Source organism: Megascapheus bottae, chromosome 24, assembly GCF_031878675.1.
Source record: "Megascapheus bottae isolate mThoBot1 chromosome 24, mThoBot2.hap1, whole genome shotgun sequence".
Lineage (NCBI taxonomy): Eukaryota > Metazoa > Chordata > Mammalia > Rodentia > Geomyidae > Megascapheus > Megascapheus bottae.
Window position 1 is genome coordinate 13,261,044 of NC_143532.1, and position 17,249 is coordinate 13,278,292.

General features: G+C 42.7%; 1 protein-coding gene across 1 annotated transcript in view; it reads left to right on the top strand.

Moving 5' to 3' along the window:
• The window catches only part of Cmtm4 (CKLF like MARVEL transmembrane domain containing 4), a 47,565-nt gene that overhangs the window by 18,764 nt on the left and 11,552 nt on the right, over positions 1-17,249 (top strand). The window lies entirely within an intron of this gene.

Sequence of the window (17,249 nt, forward strand, 5' to 3'; positions counted from 1 at the left end):
ATTCTCTTGCAATCCATATATTGAATTTGGCACACACCTGTAATCTCATTGTGTGAGAGGCTAAGGCAGGAGGATCATGAGGTTGGATGAGGCCAGCCTGTACTATGTAGTGAGACCCTGTCTCAAACTAAAAACTACAAAACAAAAAAGAAAACTTCATCAGACAGTGTTAGAACTTAGGAGAAAATGAAATATATAATGCTCTTCTTTCATTCTTGAGGTCTGAAGTTTCTCTTTGATATTTCTATTCTGTGTGAAGAACTATGACACTTCATGTAGAACAGGTTTGCTGGCTTTGAGTTCATGGGGGTCTCTGAGGATGTCATTATTTCACCTTTATTCCTGAAGGATGCTCTAAATGGATGTATATTTCAGGGCTGTCAGTCTATCTTTCAGGACTCTAAAATCATTATCTCACTTTCTGGCCCCTGCCATTCTTAGTGGGTAACATATCTGTATCACTGTTAAATCATTCAAACCATTGTTTCCTTATGTGAAAACATCTTTCTCCTCTGGCTGCTTTTTCAGGACTTTTTCTTCCTTCATTTCCTGTGTTTGATTTTTAGGGTTTGCTAGGTGACTAGAATTTTCAAATTGATGTCTTCTGCAAATATAGGAAAGTTACTGGTCATTGTTTGTTCAGTTACTTCTTTTGTTCTGTTTCATACTCTTTAATCTATGCGCTCCACTTACACAAAATAGTAGACCTTTTGATTCTGTCCTGTAGGGTTCTGAGGCTCCACACATGTGGTAATTTACCTTAAAGCTCACTGATGTTTTCCCTTTGTCAATTACATTAGCTGTGGAGCTCTTGTATTTTATTATGGCTGTTTTGTTTTATAGTTCTCAGTTTTCCATTTGCTGCTGCTTTATATCTTGTTTCTTTCCTTGTATTTTCCTGGTTCTTTGTATCTCAATTAATTTTGGTTTAGCTCATAGACATTTGGTTACACTCTGAGAGGCTTTCTTATGTAGAATGTTGACTTTTTTTTTTTTTGCTGGTCCTGGGGCTTCAACTCACGGTTTGAGTGCTGTCCCTGAGCCTCTCTGTGCTCAAGGCTAGTGCTTTACCACTTGAGCCACAGCACTACTTTGTGCTGTTTTGGTGCTTAATTGGAGATAAGAATCTCACAGACTTTTCTGCCTGGACTGGCTTCAAACTGTGATCCTCAGATCTCAGCCTCTTGAATAACTAGGATTATAGGCATAAGCTACTGACAACAACTCAGAATGTTGACTTTTGTTGACATCCTGGTAGGCTTCAGGTATCAGTTGTTGCCAAGGCTTTGCAGGGCTCTATGGTTCTTTGCTTCCTATAGGGCATCCAGTGGCCTGCCAAGACCTGGATGGGTACCTGTCCCATTCTTGTTACATTCCACAAATCTAGTTAGGATCAGATCCATACACTTACAATCTGGGGTGAGCTCAGCATTTATAAATTATGGGTTTACTTTTCCCTACTGCTTCTCCTGAGTACCTTCTAGTTCCTTTGAACTTTTAGGCCTGGGTGCCCAAAGCTGGCCTTTTAGTCCCTCTCCTCTATTGTATATGCCCCACCACTTTTCCACCCACATTCTGGGTCATGTAGTAGAAGACAGGGAAAGGAAAAGCAATGTGAGTTCACCCACCCTTATTGTCCTAGTTCTCTGGCCACGCAGAGGAGGCCTGTCTACTGCCTCTGCCATCCCAGGATTGCCTGGGGTTTGAAATGTTAAAAAGAATGGGGGAGATGCTTTCAACCATTTTTCTAACCCCCAAATCCAGGATCTCCCCATATCCATAAGTGTTAGGAATCTCCTTGCCCATGTCTGCAATTAGAGGGCTTGGCCTGGACTGTGTGTTTGGTACGCTTTCCTGTGTTAGAGGCTGCCTTAGGTCCATGCTGGGGATATGGATTGCTGGCCAGAGGTTCCTGACTCTCATTGTCTTTCTCTAGCTGCCTACTGCAATTTACTTCTTAGTCATGCTCTGAAAACCTGCCCCGGGCTTGTTTCCAGGGCTGGTAGCAAGCAGCAGTCAGTGGGAAAGAGGCAGACTTGGAACTACTTCATTAACTGAACTGGAATTCTAAAATTGTAATATTTACAAGCTTTCTAATTTGTTTTTGTTGTCTGTAACCAATAGACTATTGGCTTGCAGACTAGTTTGCTTACTAGACTAGAGACAAACCACAGTGCTGTAATGTTTTGATTTTCTGTTGTGCTTTGTTTTTGTAGTGAAGGAATGTTTTAAATATCACTCTAGGATATTCTTGGCATGTGCTATGAATCAAAGAAAAGTATTCATTTGAATAAGATTGGGACTTTATGTTAATGATTTTTTATATTAATGAACAAACTTTGGCTGTTGGTGTAAAAATGGAACATTCTAGAAAAGATTGTTAACTCTCATTCAACCCTTCACTCCCCCTCTCCTACTAAGTAGGAAGAGTTTTTTGCTCCGTCTAACTGGCAGACATTCAGCTTCAGCATGACCAATGTCACCTAAAGCTCTAGTCTGTTTCCACGGGTAACTCTGTCCCTCTGCCCACTTATAGATCCTGTCACTGCATCTTTGAACCTGAGTGCACAAAATGAACTCTTTAGTCCCCTGCTCTGTTGTATGTGGGCCAGGGTCCCTGCAGCACCAGACTGCCTGGTGTTGGGGTGACTTTGAAGCTCATCTTAAATAACAGTCTCAAACTTTTCCTCTATAAATAGGGCAGGTGATAAGCTGCTTTTGTATTGTTTTCCTACTTATTTCTAGAAACCCACGTATCCCTTTACCAGAGTCTGTGCTAGCCTGCCACAGGATATTAATATCACCCCTTTGTTGTGTCCAGTCACCTGTGGACATTTTTTGTTGTTGCTGATTATGTTTTTTGTTGTTGTTGTTGGTCATGGGGCTTGAACTCAGGGTCTGGGTATGGTCCCTGAGCTCTTTTGCTCAAGGCTAGCACTCTACCACTTTGAGCTTCATTTTCAGCTTTTTGGTGATTAATTGGAGATAAGAGTCTGGGCTATCCTGCCAAGGCTGACTTTGAACTGTGATCCTCAGATCTCAGCCTCCTGAGTAGCTAGGATTGCAGGTATGAGCCAGCACTTGGCTGTTTTTGTTTGTTTTGGTGAAACTTAGGAACTTGAACTTGTTAGGTAGATGTTGTGTCACAACCATGCCCTATCCATAAGGCACAGTTATAGCTGTCTAGTAGATACCATTCCAAGTTACTGAGTCAGTCACTGTCCAGTCATGTTATGGCACATTCCTGCGGGATTGAGCAGGGGGCCAGCTGGACAAACACCACCTAGCCCTAAACCAGTGGGAACAGAATGGGCCTCGTGCTGCATAGGGAGCATGTGCTGAGTGCTTTGAGGGGATACAGAGAGACGTTGGGAAAAAGTCAAAAGGCTTCCCAGAGGAGCTTTTCCTCATGGTCTTATCTGCTTGTTTGTTCATTACTTTTTTTTTTTTTTTTTTTTTTTGCCAGTCCTGGGCTTGAGCTCAGGGCCCGAGCACTGTCCTTGGCCTTTCTCAAGGCTAGAGCTCTACCACTTGAGCCTCAGCACCACTTCCAGCTTTTTTTTGTATGTATGTGGTACCAAGGAATCGAACCCGGGTCTTCGCTCATGCTAGGCAAGCACTTTAACCACTAGGCCAAACTCCCGGCCCATTGTTCATTACTTTTTAGGGAAATCATACAATACAATTTTAGGAAAAAAGAATCAGAAAACACCAGTAAGCTAAAAGAAGAAAATGATTTCTGGGGTTTTATTAATCAGAGACTATTCACATTGTGTGTAACACGTGTGTGTGCGCACGTGCGTGTGCATCGGTGTGTTGGAGATAGAGCTTAGCATGTGTTTTATTACTGAGCTATATCCCCAGCCCTCACACTCAACTCCACCATTGGAAACCAAAGATCTTGGTTTCATCCCTAGAGTTTTACTTTCTCCAGATTGTCACATAAATAGAGTTGGTGTGTGTGTGTGCGTGCGTGTATGCATGTGTGTGTTTTGTTCACTTAACATAGTTCCTTTGAGGTTCATCTTTGCTATGGGTGTCAGTAATTCAGTCTTCTTCTTCTTTTTTTTTTTTTTTGGCTGAGTAGTATGGAGAGACTGAGGTTGATTGGTAGGAATCTGAATCATTTATTTAAAATTCCTCATCAACCCTTTACCTAAGACCCTGAAAAATCATGGCCCAGACCATTTTCCTAGGGACAAGAGGAGATTGTTTGGCATGTTTGGTGGTAACCTCTAGGGTTAAGGATGGGTCCTAGCACCTTGTGGGTAGAAGCCAGTACACAACAAAGAATGACTCTGTCCAAAATGTTGGAGAAACTTTGTGGAGATAGATTACTCTGAGTACTGGGATTTTGAAAAGATCTCCTTATGGCCAAGTATATAACATGTTGTGTGTGTGTGTGTGTGTGTGTGTGTGTGTGTGCGCGCGCGCGGGTGCACACCAATCCTGGAGCCTAGACCTTTTTGTCCCTTAGCTTTTTTTGCTCCAGGCTAATGCTCTACCACTTGAGCCACAGCTGTACTTCCAGCTTGTTTTGGTTGCTTAATTGGAAATAAGAGTCTGAAAGACTTTTCCTATCCAGTCTGGCTTTGAACTGTAATCCTCAGATCTCAGCTTCCTGAGTTGTTAGGACTACAGGTGTGAGCCACCAGGACCTGGCTTATGACACACTTTTATAGAGCATAGGCTACAGGGAATCAGAGAGAACTGGTTTGGCTGAAGACAGAACCAGAGAAAGCTTTAGTGGAGCGGAGATCATTTGAATGGGGTTTGGAGGCAACCCTAGTAAGTGAACAAACAAAATGAATAGAAATACTTAGAAATCTAGATCTTTCTATTATCTGTCTGTCTATCTATCTATCTATCTATCTATCTATCTATCTATCTATCTATCTTGTTGAGGCCAGCAAAGTTAATGTCCTCTAGTTTTCATGGATTGAGAGATATGGGCTTAGATCATTCCTGGGTTCATCAAAAGTTCTATAAGAAACATTTCTCATTCAGTTGATTTATTATCTTAAAAATAAGCTTTATACAGGAAGGGAAAGGTAAAAATGTTCAACTATTTTTCTTTATTTGTCAGCTTTCTTAATAACAAGCTAATGTTCTCAGTAACTTTTTACTGAAAGGCTGAAAATAAATTTTAAAAAGAAATGAGATATTCCTGTTCATAATGTCATATCAATACAAGACTGTGGAATTTTATGCACTTAAAATATTTATGTATTTTATTTATTTTGCCAGTCCCGGGGCTTGAACTCAGAGCCTGGGCACTGTATTTGGGCTTTCTTAAGGCTAGTGCTTTATCACTTGAGCCACGGCACCACTTCTGGCTTTTCTATGTATGTGGTACCTAGGAATTGAACTTGGGTCTTCCTGCATGCTAGGTAAGCTCTCTACCACTAGGTCAAACTCCCATTCCCTATTTGTTTTTTAAGTACAGCCCAATTGTGTGTCCTATGTTACATTTAGTTGCCATACCCACTGAATCTCCTTGAGTCCAGAATAGTTCCTTAGTTTTGTGTTATATGGCATTGACATTTCAAAAGGACACAGGCCAGTTGTTTTGCAGAATGTCCCTCAATTTGGGTTTGTCTGACGTTTTCTGCTGTTTAGATTCTGGTCACTGTGGTATTGTCAGGAATACTGGAGAAATGATGCATTCCTTTCAGTGCTAACACAGGGAAAATGATGTGAATTTGGTCCATTACTGGCCATCTTAAGCTGGTTAAAATGATGCCTGCTGAGCTTCACCATCAAGTTACTGTTTTTCTTATATGATTAAAAAGTTATTCCTCCTCCCCTTGCTCCTCCTTCTCCTCCTCCTCTTTTCTTCTTCCTTCTCTTCCTCTTCTTCCTCCTCTTTCTTCTCTTCCTTACCCTCCGCTCTCATCTCCTCCTCTGATAGTGGAGCTTCATATCTTTGCCTCACGTTTCTTCTGGTCTGGGAATGTAGCCCAGTTGTAGCCCACTTGTTCAAAGACCTGAGGATGAGTCCATGCACTGCAAAAAAGTAAAAACAGTAATAACAAACATCCTGTGTTCCTTTTGGGGTGATGAAAAGGTTTTGACGCTGTAGCTACAGAGCCTGTGTGTGTGCGCTCGCACGCGCACACGTGCATGCTTTTGTATGCCAGTACTAGGTCTTAAACTTAGGTCCCTTAACTTTTTTATTTTTGTTCAAGGCTAACACTAACGCTTGAGCCACAGCTACATATCTGGCTTTTTAGTGGTCAATTGGAGATAAGTCTCTTAGACTTTTGGGCTGGCTTTGAACCTTGATCCTCAAGATTTCAGCCTCCTGAGTAGCTAGAATTACCAAGCATGAGTGGACATCTTTAAATATGCTAAAAGACATTAAACTGACTTATATTTTCATGGAAAACCAGCCAACCCATCCAGGATGGAGGATGTTAAGGACTTTGCCCCTTGCAGCACAGCTTTTGATGCACAGTAGGAAGCCTCAGCAAAGGTGACTTTTTTTTTAATGAGGGTCACTGTTGTTATTATTTCATTACAGTAGACCATAACCTGAGTCTGTGGTGTGTGCTTGGCGGCTCTTGGGGTCATGGCTCTGGGTGCTTAGGGAGCCTACCCTCCACTGACTGCTATCTTCTCCATGGAGGCCAGGCCGGATCTCTTCAGTGGGATGGTGCAGAACTGGGTGCCTGTTAGTGAGCTGGGTTTTCCTGGCCTCCGAAGATGCAGCTCACTCTCATGTCTTAAATCAGTCTTTTGCAAAAGCTTCTCAGTCAACTAGAAAAGCAGTGCACTGTTTTCATTCCATTAAGGGAGCTTGTCATATTGGCGTGGGGAGGTGCCTGAGAATTAAAGCAGGAAAAAGAGGGAGAGGGGACCACTTTGTTTTTAATCATGTGAAGATGTACAGGCTGCCCGTGGAGGTCTCAGGGAGACAGGAAAGAAAATCCAAATGCCAGCAGCAGCTGTAAATATCTTCAGATGCGTATGGTTTGCAGGCAGTTGCTTCCCATATTCTCATCATATGCATTGTTTTTGCTCCATTACTAATGTAAATGGTCTGGAAATAGAGCTTTTGGGGCAGGGTGGCATTTGCTGTGAAATTCTGTGGAGATTCGCTTGGCAAGAAAGATGCTGACCATCCGTGGTTTTCTGAAACCATGTGTATCATCGAGCCACATAAGATTTTCTAGAATTTATTTTTAAAAAGCAGGAGATTGTTTTGTACTTCGTTGGGCAGTTGGATATCCAAAAATAAATCTATTCTAATTCTCCTGAGACTGTGTTAGCCTGTGGCTAGCTCTCATTGACAAGTCAACTGTGAGTTTAATGTGTGCCCTGATGCCCACTCAGGCTATAAGAACTGAAAAAAGTGAGACTTGTACTCCAAAACAGAGCTGGAATGCCTACTCCAGCTCTTACTTATGGCTTTAGGATTCCACAACAGAAATTTTATCTACCAGGTAGAACTCAGCTTGGAAAATTTGTCAGGAGTATTGGCTCGGGTGTTTGTGACTATGACTAATCTCAGACTAAGCCAAATGACAACTTCCTGGGACTAAGCCCAGACCCTTCTGTCTTCTTTGGAAACAAAGCCTTTGGGATGCAGGCAGCTTTGCTTGGCCATCTACCAGCAGTGCACACCTTGCAGCACTCTGATAGACCCTGGCTGCCTGCTCTCCTCGTTTTCTTCTGACCACCTAAGCCCTTGGCATCCTCTTCCTTTCCTCCTCACTTCTTAACAGTAAGGAACTTATTTGCCTCTGCTTCTTGACTCTTTTTTTGTTCAACTAATTGTTACCGATTAATTAGTTCTCCCTGCCAGTGTGTGTGTGTGTGTGTGTGTGTGTGTGTGTGTGTGTGTGTGTGTGTGTGTGTGTGTGTGTGTGTGTGTGTGTGTGTGTGTGCGCGTGCGCGCATGCGTGGGTGTGAGTGTGCACACACCCACACATACACAAGGGTTGGGGTTTGTGGTCTCTGCCCTTCTGGGTGGTTTGGTTTTAACCCTTTGCAATTGTTAAATACATAGCATGGCCACTGTTCTTTTAGATATAGAAAAACATTGAAATCAAAGATCACATCAGATGGTAGTTGTAGGCTAAATAATTTACACCTACAATTAGATCCTTTGTTCAGACCAAAAGAAATGAAATATTTACTCATTTCCCTATTGTATCAAAAGGAAAAGATTGTATTATTTTAAATCCGTTTTCCTCGTGGGATGACACTTCCAGAAAAGGAGGGACCTGTGGACAATTCTTTTTAGAAAACAACATGCTCTTATAGTAAGGTAACTTTGAGAATGAATAATTACATTGATGGGTTTCAGAGACCCTCATGGCATTAATTGCCCAGTTTTCATGCTTTGTTCCTCAAAGAAAAGCTATAAACTAATGAGTTTCCCTTGGTCAAAGTGTGGGAAGCTATAGCTAAGTTTTTTGTTGGGCATCTTGTAAAAGATTATGTCATGAGGTGGCATCTTTGGAGCCTTGGACAAACTGAACCACACAATGGTGGTATGCTCTACTTCTTGAATGGCAGACTGTGTGACACAGCTTTTGATTTAGAAGCTTAGGTTTGAAGGGGATCTGCCATTCAACAAGCCTGTACAGATACAGAGCATCTTTGTAGCCTTGAGCTCAGACCTTGAAGAGAGGGAAAGGCCTTGAGCCTTGCCATTGTTAACATGCCCTATGGGTACTGGGGACAGAGATGAGTGAAGAGGAGTCACTGTCTGGACTTCCTTCCCCTCCCTGCCTTATCTCCATCCAGCATTGTCCCATGGTCGTCTAGCAGGAGTTGCATGGTAAAGACTTCCCTGTGGTCTGGCGGAATACAAGCCATGTGCTTGTTGTTCTGCAGATATGTTTTCAGTGTCGGTGGGAAGAGAAGATGTTTTCATTTTGAATGTGCTAGAGCTGGTCAGAGAATGGCCTGATTAGAAGGCCAGGTGGGATGCGTCTCTGTGCAGTGTGACCTCTCAGTTTACAGGGGCCTGTTGCTGAGGGACCCTACCGAGTCACCGGGTTTCTGTGTTCTTACTCCATGAATTGTGCGTGACCTGACCAAGTTGAGAATGAATTGTTTGTTTCCCAAACTGGTTTTGCTCCAAATACCTCTGTGCAACATTTAAGGTTGTAATAGCTGTGCAGGCACGGGGAATTCTCTGCTCATGTAACATAATCCAAGAATCAAATAAAGGCCAATGGGTTTGACTGCACTTTTCAGAAATGAGATGCTGATGTACTTTGAACACCCTGAGACCAGAGATGTAGTGAAGGTGGAAAAGGCATGGGGTTTAGCATGAGAAACTCCAGAGCTGTGTGGTATGGTAGCACAGACATGCACAGCTATGTGAATTTAAGGGTTCCTTTCCATTACCCAGAGGGTCTGATTGCATTAGTGCTTGAGCCACAACAGTAATGGTCCCCCACATATAGACTAGTTTCAAATATGCAGTCATTTTTGGCACCTGACAGTTTTTACGGCTTCTCATATCCATCAGAATATTTAAAATGTTTTAAATGCTATATTTTTGTAGGTATATTTTAAACTGTGCCTCATTAGATCCTTTGATAATCAAGGAAGATTTGGAATTTGACTAACCTTTAAAGATGCCTTGAGAGGTAGGCAGGCCAGTGCTCCTTCCTGAGGCCTTTACTGTTACATTTAGAGTGGGTGATACTAGCCTCAGACAGTGGCTTAGATAGAGTAGAGAGGTTAGGCTAGGAGACGGCTGGCTTGCCTGGCACTAGACAGGCTCTGCTGAGGGTGAACTCCTGATAAAGTAATGGAATCAACATGGACTTGTAGACTCTGCTTGCATTTTCCATTCAGGCTTTTAATTTCATTGAAAAATATTCATGAATGGTTTAAAAACAAATTGGTTTTTAGAAGTCCCTACCATTTAACTCAAGAAGACCTGGATTTAAAAAAAAAATCAATGCCTGAAACTTATACAAACAGCCAAAACTATGTATACTCATTGTAGACATTTTGCAAGATAACAGACACCTAAAACACCACCACAACAATCCACTTAGCTACATGTCTACCATGTAGATGGATTCACTGTTAATATTTTGCTGTAGATTCTTCCTAAACTCATATAAATGTGATATATTTATATTTTATGCATAGTTGTATATACATACATTTATGTTTCTAGTATACAAATATATAATATATGCATGCATTTAAATATATACTCATGAATTCAAATGTACATCATATTTAGATATTCGCACTCTACAGGGGCATTTAAAACCAAAAAGAACAGTCTCCTTGATTTCTTGGCACTCTAGTTCTCATCATAGAGATTTCCTTTTTTAAATTGTTTTATATAGGTATTTTAATACATATATGTTTGTGAACACAAATTGGTGTGTGTGTGTGTGTGTGTGTGTGTGTGTGTGTGTTGTTTGGTTGCTTTTATTTTTGTCTTAGCAAGGCAAAATTTACTGCTGTGCAGAAGGGTGCTCCATTGGTAAGCAGTTACCTCAGTTGTTTTTTCTGATTATCACCACATATATCCTCCTCATTGCTTGGTCTTTGGTTCTGTACTGTCTGTAGATACTAATAGTTATGGCAGGAATTGGGAGGTCATTTTGTGCATGGGCTGTTAGCGATCTCACTGTCTACGCAAGGTACCTGTATACAGGATAGCACTTTGGAATTGTTAAGGGTCTGGTAAGTTGTCTAGGCCTTGGTAGCTCACATCTGTAAGCCTAGCTACTCAGAAGGCTGAGATCTGAGGTTCATGGTTTGGTGTTAGCCCAAGTAGGAAAGTCTATGAGACTTTTAACTCCAATTAATCATCAAAAAAAGCCAAAAGTAGAGATGTGGCTCAAGTAATAGAGCACTAACCTTGAGCAAAACAGCTCACAGAGGGGCTGAGAGTTTGGCCTAGTGGTAGAGTACTTGCCTAGCATGCACAAAAATACTAGCATGCAATTCCTCGGTACCACATATATAGAAAAAGCCGGAAGTGGTGCTGTGGCTCAAGTGGTAGAACTCTAGCCTTGAGAAAGCCCAAGGACAGTGCTCAGACCCTGAGTTCAAGCCAGGACTGGCAAACAAAACAAAACAAAACACTAGCTCACAGACAGCTCCCAGGCCCTGAGTACAAGACTCACCACACAAAATAAATAAATGAATAAATAAACAGAAAAAATAGAGCTTTTAGGTGAAAATGATTTTGCCTTTTTCTTGTTGGAAGTCCAGTTTAAATGTTTAATTGTCATTCACCAGTATCCCTGCCCCCAGTCTGGCGCACTCCTGGCTGTTGGGGCTGGAGCAAGAACATGGTGAGGTTGCCTGTGCTCCCAAAAGACTGCTGCCACAGTATCAGTCATCTCACCTGCTCATATTTCATTGCCCAAACCCAGAAGCGGATCAGGTTTTAGGGGGTTTTGAGACTCATAAGATTTTGGAGGCCTACTTTAAGAATAAAATATATACAATTAAGAATACAGAACCAGTCCCATAGTGAATGTTTATTTTAATTGAGAAGCACGTAAGTTGTTACGGGGTTTACAACTTTTCTGTTTTTGTTTTGGGCTCTTTTAAGATGGAACTTCTTGTATTTGAACTTCAGTGTGATCAGTTATTTTGAAAAAGTATACAAAGTCAATATGAAATTTAAGTTTATTTCATAGGAATAATTCGAAATTTTAGATTGCTACTACATTGTGTCAAGCAGCTTTGTTTTTATAATATCTGTATGTTTTTCTAAGGGCTAGGGTATAGCTCAGTGGTAAAGCCCTTGGCTTAGTATGCACAAAGTCCTGGACTTGACCAGCTCTGTGTGTGTGTGTGTGTGTGTGTGTGTGTGTGTGTGTGTGTGTGTGTGTGTGTGTGTGTGTGTGTGTGTGTGTGTGTGTGTGTGTGTGTGTGTGTGTGTGTGTGTGTGTGTGTTGTGGGGAGGGGCTCTTCTATTAGATAACAGGTTTATTGGTGAGTCTGTAAGAGTCTGTCACTGGACTGCTTTTTCAGGCTGTTCCAGTGAGTTGGAAGTAGATTTTTTTGCATGCCATTTTATCTGGGATTATCAGACTTGGTTCAAAATCGGAATGGAATACCAAGGTGTAATATGAAACGTTGACACATAAAACTGCAGCCTCCTACATACAACTTGCTGTTTGTAGTACTGTTAACTGTGTTGTGCCCTACAAACCCTAGAGCGAGCTGTGCTTCACATGATTCCCGTTGAGGAGGAGGAAGTGTAGAGTCACTCAGGGCTCCACATGCTGTATTAGTGAGCACATCCCTGAAAGACACAATGTCCATGGGCGTCGATGACAGCATGCTTCTCCACTGCAGCTTTGTGCACCTGCCAAGCTGAAGAGTGACTCCGTGAATCTCTGGCTTCATATGCTTCACTCCCTGTTTCTCCTTCACTGCCCACATACTTCTAGTTCAATTTGGGCCCTTTCCCTCTATCATAATGTCAGTGTGTGTTGGAACATTTCCCACACAGGAGCTTGACCATATGTGTGGGAGTGACAGCTAACCCCCCAATTTAATGTGTCCCTCACTCAATTTCCAATTAGCCAAATCTCTATATGTCTTTGCTGTTTCATCATCACCTGGCAAGGGAGCTGTGACAGATAGTTGGGGGGATGAGGTGGTGGTCTTTCTTAGCTGATTGCAGTTATAGTATCTTGCTTTTGTAGTTTTACAGAAAACATGACTACGTGATCATCTTGCTAAATAGAGGCCCTTCTTGGGTCTTGCAAGGAGCAGATGCAAATGATGAAGCTGTGTAGCATTAGCTTCGTCCTCTGGAATAAATCTGCCTGTGGATAATCTCACAGGAAGTTTCCAGCCCCACCCTTTGTGGTCAGAAGAGATCTGGGTGTCTGGGCTAATGGTACTGTCCACACCACGGTCTCCCGAAAGCTCTTCACAGTTCCCACTCAGCTCAGAGGTAACATGGGGCTTTATGAACATTTAACAAGTGTTATAATAGCCAGCCAGTCCTCTTTTTTTCCCTCCCTTCCTCCATTTTGATGTTGCCAATCATAATTAGCCACAGTTCTGGAATTTCTAGTTTGTGGTAATCTGACTTCATAATATGAAAAATGCCTATTCCGGGTCAGCTGGTAGGTATTACATGAGAAGGGTTATCTAAGGATACCCATGTCCTCTTGACTAGCTTTCCCATAGCTTTTCCTTACTTACATCTTCTTGGACATATTTTTCACATGTGACCCTTGCCCTCTGCAAAGTTGCTGTAAGTTCAGTTACCTTTGACTCCTTGGTTGCCTTGAAGTTGTCGGGATTTTTTTTTGCCAGTCCTGGGGCTTGAACTTGGGGCCTGAGCACTGTGCTTGGGCTTTCTCAAAGCTAGAGCTCTGCCACTTGAGCCACAGCAGCACTACTGGCTTTGTCTATGTATGTGGTACCGAGGAATTGAACCTCGGTCTTCATGCATGCTAGGCAAGCACTCCGTCACTAGGCCAAACTCCTGGCCCAAAGTTGTCAGTTTTTAGTGTAACTTTTTTGTTGTTGTTATTCTCGTTTTTTTGTTTTCTTCTAAGTATGCTTCAGTGGTAATTAGGTTTCACTTCACTAGAAGTCTTGCCTCTGCCTCTTATGTTACATTGGGGAATTGTATATTAAAGAATGAAAAATGCCTTTGGGGGGGTATGCAGTCCTAGGGATTGAACTCAGGACCGTGGTGCTGTCCCTAGGCTCTTCTACTCAAGTTCTTTATTACTTGAGCCATACACAGCTCTACTTCTGCCTATCTAGTGCATTTTTCCATTAGTAATGAGTAATACATCTTCTTACTATTAGTAACTACATTAACAAGGCTCCCCAATGTGTTATCTATTGCATAATTACTTTCAGTAGCTTGAAGTTATTATTATTATTATTATTGTTATTATTATTATTTTCTTTTGTGCAGTCCTGGGGCTTGAACTCAGGGCCTGGGCATTATCCCTTAGCTTTTTTGCCCAAGGCCAGCACCAGCTACACTTTTGGCGGTCACAGACTTTTGGTGTCTGGCTGGCCTTGAGCTGTGCTCCTCACCTCTCAGCCTCCTGAGTAGCTAGGATTACAGATGTGAGCCATCAGGGCCTGGCTACCACTACTGCTATTGCTATCACTACTACTGGGGCTTGAACTCAGGCCCTTCTGCAGTCACTTGGATTGTTTTGCTCAAGGCTGGTATTCTGTCACACCTCTACTTCCAGCTCTTGGCTAGTTAATTGGAAATAAGACTTTTCTTTCGGGGTGGGCTTCAAAGAATGATCCTCAGAGCTCATCTTCCTGAATAGGGAGGATTACAGGTTTTGAGCCATAGCTCCCAGCCAAAATCCTTTATTATTATTTTGCCTTAGGGGTTTGAAATTCCTGAGTGGTTTTGCTCTAGCTCTCTCATGTGGTCACAGTAAGGATGTCAGCTGGGGCTGTGTCAGCTGAAGGCAGGTGGATCTGCTCTTAAGAAGGCTCACTTACTTGGTTGTTGGTAGGAGGCGTTAGTTCTTTGGTATGTGGTCTCTGCATAGGCCTCTTGAATGTCTTTGAGACTGGAAAATGCCTTCTCCAAAGTAAGTGACACCAGAAAGGCAGAAATCACATGGATTTTTTTTTTTTTTTTGCCAGTCCCAGGGTTTGAATTTAGGGCCTGAGCACTGTCCTTGAGCTTTCTCAAGGTTAGAGCTCTATCACTTGAGCCACAGCACCACTTCCAGCTTGTTCTATGTATGTAGTACAAGGAATCGAACCTAGGGCTTGGTGCATGCTAGGTAAACATTCTACCACTAGGCCAAACTTCCGGCCATCACATGGACATTTTTAACTGAGCCAGCTAAATCAGGTAATAAGTGAGCCATATCCATTGTGTTATAGGATGAGAATGCTCGGGAGGCCTACATGTGTAAGGCCATCCTAGAAGCTGGCACACCCACTTGGTAGCCAGTAAACTGAAATTGTGATTGATTGCTTGTTTGAGAAGGATCTTGTGTAGCCTACGTTGGCCTTGAACTCTCCAATCTTGTTTCATCCCGAGCCATGTCCTAAACTGAGATTCTGAGATCCTCCCCCTGCAAACCAGCTCCCCCCCAGGCTTCCCTGTTCAAGGTGGTAATACCATTTCTTTCCATTGCTTGGCAGGGAAGACCTAGACTCACACTTACCTCTCTTCCTCTCACATCCTGTTACTTTGCAACAAAAGCTATGGGCTCTTCAACATAGGCCAGGAATTTAACCCTGTCACTGTCTGTGCTGCCCCACCTAGTCCATGCTCCACTTCCCCTTCTTCAGGATTTTGCAGGGGCCTGGAACAGACCAACATCCTATGATAATATCTTATAATTGTACAAATGGGTTACAAGACCCAGATAGCTTTGTACTTCTCTGTTAAGTGCTTCCCTCATGCTTCCATTGACTCCAGACCTTCCTGTCCATGAGCACATGTATTTGGCCTGTACTCCTGAAAGCCTCCTTGATGTACACTGTGCCCTGCTCAGGGCCTGACTGATTGATCCCCTGCCTTTTACCTGCCCTTCCTCCTGCGATCCTAGCTTCCTTTGCTTTCCACAGCCTGTTTTTGATATCTCAACCCATTTCAGGATTGAAATGGGGCTTGAGCTCAGGGGCTGAGCATTGTCCTTGGGATTTCTCAAACCTACCTGTCTACCACTTGAGCCATAGCACCACTTCCGGCCTTTTCAGTGTATATGGTACCAGGAAATCGAACCCAGGGCTTCATGATTGCTAGGCAAGTACTCTACCACTAGGCCATGCTCCTGGCCCCATTTCAGGACTTTGCTTCATTTGCCTGTCCTGCCTTTACTCCCTCTCCTTGGTCCCTTCTTCTAGCCTTTATTTAATTTGAAAAACAAAAATGTATCAGCTAGCAAGCATAGTTTAACAAAAAATCTTGTTCAGGAGTCTAAGGAGTAGCCTGTCATATTTGCATGTTCTTGAGGCTATTTTCATTTTAATGTTTAAAAAATGTAGGTGTTACCTTTCTTCACAAATATGGTTGAAGTTAACATACCAGAAACATTTGTAACTCATCAGTACAGTGTGTTATTTCTTGCCCAAGATTAGTAGATCCGATTACAGGGGTGAAAAAAGAAAAAGTAGTTTAGGAGTTTCCCTTATGTGAACTCTTTCTTTTGTGAATAGATTGCAAGTTAGGCGTGTAATTTAGATAGTGAACTAGGGTCTATGGTCCTGTGGAGAATTACAAGGAGAGTCATTAGGGAAAACACAATGTATGTATTCAGAGACCATATCTTTTATTTTCTAATATGCAGATAAAAACTGAATGTGTTTATTGAGTACACCATGATGTTTTAAAATATGTATGCATTGTGGAATGGCTCTAGCTTGCATATTACCTCACTTATTTTTTTGTCTTAGACAAATTAAGCTCTGATTCTTACCCATTTTGAAAATCTGACAAACTTAAAAAAAAAAAAAACCCAAACCCCTATGGATATCATGTTGTACAGTAGAGTTCTTGAACTAATTCTTCCTGCCTAACTGAAACTTGGTATCCCTCTGACTAACCAGAATTGTGTATTATGAGTTGATTAAAGAATAGAAAGGTTGAGCATATCAGCGATGGTTAGGAAAGATGTGTTGCCCAGATGTATGGATAGTGGGAAAGCAGAACCACCCCTCTTGTTGGCAGACAACTTGACAAGTTTGTCAGGAAATGGCAGATGTGGGTCTGTAGTGGCCCGCTGAGCCCAGTTTGCCCACTCTTATGTGACTTATTGTGAGTGATGCCTTAGGAGTCAAGGAAAGTGGCCTTGACCCTGCCTCACATGCCCAGGAGGCAGAGAGAGAAGCTGTATAAGCCGTGGATAGGGCCCTGGCGGAGGGCAGAAGAAAATGACTCTCTCCTTGCTAACCTCCCTTGTGAGGCAGCCCATTGAGAGGAACACTGAAAGTGTGAGTGGGATTTCAGGAGGAAGGAGGGAGGGGAGGGCCCCAGAGCAGCCTGTGCTTTGGCTGCTTCCTCACATTAGTCATCTGGGGCCTTGGTCAGAAAGCAGGTTCTGGATCTGCTGGGCAAGCTGGAGGCAGAGCTCCTCTGCATTTCACACACCCCTGTGGTCTTACCTCTCACGACCTCAGACTCCTTGCCTCTGTTTGACCTGTGGGATTAAGGCCACTCCCTGAGTGACTCAGAGAGGAGAGCCAAACAGAAGCCAGGAGACCAAGGGACCAATGGCTCTAGGACCACTTGACCTTCCCTAGGGCCATTACCACAGCCTGGGACTGCCTCCTCCTCCCTCTGC